The sequence below is a fragment of the Hirundo rustica genome, chromosome 5 (assembly GCF_015227805.2).
Source record: "Hirundo rustica isolate bHirRus1 chromosome 5, bHirRus1.pri.v3, whole genome shotgun sequence".
NCBI classification, from domain to species: Eukaryota; Metazoa; Chordata; class Aves; order Passeriformes; family Hirundinidae; genus Hirundo; species Hirundo rustica.
In genome coordinates, this window is record NC_053454.1 from 15,748,311 (window position 1) to 15,752,444 (window position 4,134).

Here is a 4,134-nt window from a genome sequence, read left to right on the forward strand (position 1 = left end):
CTTCCCTATGGACTGAAATTCTGGTATAAGCCTTGAAGAACTAATATTTCGATCTTTCTCTTTATTGATATCAGAGTACTTTACCATATAATTGTTATCCTTTATTTCTTGATCTAAATGAAAACAACTTGAAGAGGGAAGGGAATTAAAAAATGAGTGGCATGTTGATTTGTAGAAATATGAGTTTTAAAATCCAGATTGGAGAATTCTTTAGTCTAAGAAAAAACCTTAGATCATGCTACTTTTTATCTAAAAATAAAAGAGGTGAGCTTTATTTCAAGAAAGACCATCAGAGCTCCTTGAAGGGTATGGGAAGAAATGAAAAAACCTCAGAAGAATAGCAACATCATGACTGACTAGAGAAAAGGAAGGGAAGGGTTTTTTTTCTTCCAGCTGCAATCTCCTTGCTGGCTGTGACTTTCAGTAATATTTACCCATGATGCCCTTGTCTTTTAACTTTTTCTTTTTCTTTAAAAAGAACAGATAAATAACAAATATTACTCAGTTCTTGATTTGGCTTTTTCAATAAGAAGTGAGAGTTAAACACTGCTGCTGCTGTAAGTGCTATTGAAAAACATCAGCTTCAGTAATAAAACAAACCAGGTGGGAGCAGATGAGCATGAAGAAAAGGCCTCAAAACCTTATTTTTTTTTAAATAACCTTTTGTTGATATTAATACTCTGTAGTAGGAGATTCACACAGTGCATGAATAGAAACATTTAAGAATGAAGCACACTTGCCTACACAGGAAAAGGTTAGAACTTAGTTAAGAACTAGAGGTCTCTCACAGGATTTGTCTTCAAATAAAAGCTACAGTCAAGCCTCTACAAGTTTCCTTGATGAAACTGTGGACCAGATCCAACAAGAGAGGCAGGCATCTCTTAGATGCTTAAAACTAAACTTGGCATTCTGCTCAGCTCAGCCTCTGCTCAGCTGACTCCTGAGGCTGATGTTACCCATGTTACACATATTCTGTATGTTTTTAGCTTACCTTGCTCCAAATTCAGTCACAAGTACTTCTTTACACACAAGTATTTATGCTTCTGCTAGACAATGGAGGCACAAAACTCAAGCACTGCTCTCAATTTAAATTCCTTGTTGAGGGAAGAAGGAATTTGTTCCCCATCTTGATTTCTGTGATACGTTCACAACTTTTATTCAATGACTGCTAAAAGTAAAATGGAGGGAATTTTTCTGGGAATAGGTGCCAAAACTCAAAGCTAAAAATTTCATGTAGTTCTGTGAATAGGAACTTATAAAATCAGGTGTTAATTATTTCCCACTTATAAACCAATTTCAGGACATTCTTCTGCACATAATAAACAGTGGTAACAAATACTTAAGTACAGCATGCCTTAATATTTCAGTCTCTCTTCATCAGGAAGGGAGACTGAGTAAAGAATATCCTGGTCTCATTGGGCAGGAAAAGGAACTGAATGTGAGCTTCCTTCCCCTGGCATAGAAAGGTGTTTGTCTTCCTTTTCTCCTCGCTTCCTTTTTTTAATAGTGTATTTTAAAGAGAAAGATTTATCCTTTCATTAACAGTATAGTGGGTTGACTCTGGTCTATCACTTCCCTATACAGATGGACAGGGGAAAGAAAATACAGAACAGATTCATGTGTTGAAATAAGATCCAGGACCAATCACTCACCAAATTCTGCCATAAGCAAAACAGACTCTAGTTGGGGATATTAAAAGAATTGATTGTTACCCAAGTCAGGATAATGAGACTTAAATCTTAAAAAAAAAATCTTTCTTCCACTATTCCCTCCTTCCCAAACTCCACCTCCTCCCCACAAGTGGTGCAGACAGTTCTTCATGAACTGTAGTGGTGCGAGAGTTGTTTTATTAAGTAATTAAGTTATTTTTGTAAGATTTATGAGTTATTTTTGTAATGGTTCAGTCCACTGTACCCCCCTGCTTTCTGTAATGGTTTCCCCCCTATGAGTTAGTTATATAACCAGACGTTTTATGCCAATCATTCCTCCCCTGCACTGTCCCTGTCAATCCCCCCGCTCTCCTCTTGGTCGCCCTGTCTGTCACTTCGAGACCCTTCCCTGGATTCTGGAAAGATCCAGGAGAGGTGTCGAGTGATAGGCTGGTGCCCAGGGAATCTCCTCCTCCCCTCTTGTGATTTGTTAATGGTTTAGCAGTTGGCACCCCCTGTTACACCCCTGTGTTCCCTGGCTGACCCGTTGTCACCACCCCTGGATCCTCCCCCATTTATAAGTGGCGTCAAGGCTTTGGTCTGTGCTCTCTCTGGGCTGCAGTGGTCTGAGGTGGAGCTCCTTGCTGGACTCCCCTTAATAAACCACCTTCTACCCTGCCTAAAGACAGTCAACTCTTTTTCCGTTGCTGCAGTCGTGACACCATCAGGTCCACTCGCCTGTGTGGGGAACCAAGAACCCACTGGGAGGAGGTTACTTGCCTGCCTGTAACCCTGACCCATCCACGCTGTCGCAGTGCAGAACTGAGCTAGCCTGAGGTCAACGCCTGCCAGGTGTGAGGGACACAGCGACAATGAACTTCTCCAGTGTGAGTCTAACCTATGGGCAACAGGCCTTCACAAACTGCTGCAACAAGGTTCACTCTCCCACAGGGTGCAGCCCTTCAGGCACAGCCTGCTCCAGCCTGGGTCTCTCACAGGGTCATGAATCCTACCAGGAAACCTGCTCCAACATGGGCTCCTCTCTCCACAGGTGCTTGTCAGGAGCCTGCTCCAGCACAGGTTTCCAAGGGATTCACAGCCCCCTCTCAGATATCCAGCTGCTCCATGGGACTGCAGGTGGCTCTCTGGAACCCTGTGCTCTTCCATGGGCTGCCAGGGCACAGCTGCTTCACCATGGTCTTCACCACAGGCTGCAGGGGAATCTCATCTCCTGCACCTGTAGCACCTCCTCCTCCTCCTTCTACACTCATCTGGTAGCTCTTGCCATCTTCACAGTTTACATGACTACACATGACTCAAAGCACTTCTTAGGATGCTGAGAAGATGTAAATTTCACCCACTTTTTACAAATATCAGATGTTTAGCTATGCTGTATAAGGTATGAAAATTGTGTTTCATGATTTATTGTGAGGTATGTAATACTAGCTATTGCTCCTTTTAAATATTTTGCTGGTTGTAACCACAAATACACAACAAGCAGTGGATGTGAAAAAAAATAGCATAGAATTTGAGAATTAAAGACAGGACTAGAAACAGAGAATGGAAAACCCCTCAGTTTAATGGATGTGTTTTGTTTGTAATGAGACACAGCTGACACATCGTGGAATGGATATGTATGTTAGAGCAACTGTGAGCCTTGAGTAGAAAAACTTGGTGGAAAGCTGTAATTCTTCCAGCAATGTGCACTAAGACAAGGTACTACATTTGGTTAATTTTCTGGGTGTTAGGTAGTTGACTTAGAATATCTTCTAACGCTGCATTTACCTAAAACTAAGGGATGCTTAGGAAGTTGATTGTTTTTATTCATATTGGCTAGAGCATACACATTTAACTTTTTTACAATGTATACATAATAGTAGCTGCTGTATTTACAGATTAAGTGTTTTGATTCCATCAGTGCAAGCAAGGTAAATTACTTTAGAATGACTATTTGGTTATGTCATACTTGTGTTCCAAATTATAGATTACATTACATGTTTCACATTTTTTTTCCCAAAGAGATTTCAATAACTGGACAAAGCCAGGTAATCTTACATTATAGCAAGGCAAAAAGGAATTAAAGGGAAAAAACAAAGCATCATAGCAAACTCAAAGACAGCTGATTTTATATTATTAATGAGTCAGCAGTTTATGTAAATATTCTCCTCACAGTTTAGCTGCTTCTCTTCTTGTTGCAAAATGCCATGCGTTAATCCTAAACAGATGAGCCCACATCTCCTGTTTGTAACTACGGTATTAACTGCAGAGCAGAGAGAGTTTAGTGTGGCATGATCTAATTCTGATGATCATTAACTACTGAAATTTATTCAAGTGTCTTTGATAAATATGCCTAATTTAATAGAACTAATTTTACATATTAAAATTATTTTGTGCATGGGAAACATGTCAATCTGGAACAAGAGAGTTTGGTCTATATAGATACTACAATACTGATATGGATTTACTTTAACTACCTGATAGAAGA

At 40.0% G+C, this 4,134-nt stretch overlaps 1 long non-coding RNA gene across 2 annotated transcripts; it reads left to right on the forward strand.

Moving 5' to 3' along the window:
• The first annotated feature begins 2,106 nt into the window (after positions 1-2,106).
• On the forward strand, positions 2,107-3,057 carry LOC120753204 (uncharacterized). Of its 2 annotated transcripts, XR_009207892.1 has the most exons (3): positions 2,107-2,247; positions 2,363-2,536; positions 2,701-3,057. It is a non-coding gene; the product is annotated as an uncharacterized LOC120753204 (long non-coding RNA). The 2 variants fall into 2 exon arrangements; XR_005701015.1 differs by lacking the exon at positions 2,107-2,247 and having other exon boundaries at positions 2,279-2,536.
• Positions 3,058-4,134: the final 1,077 nt, after the last annotated feature.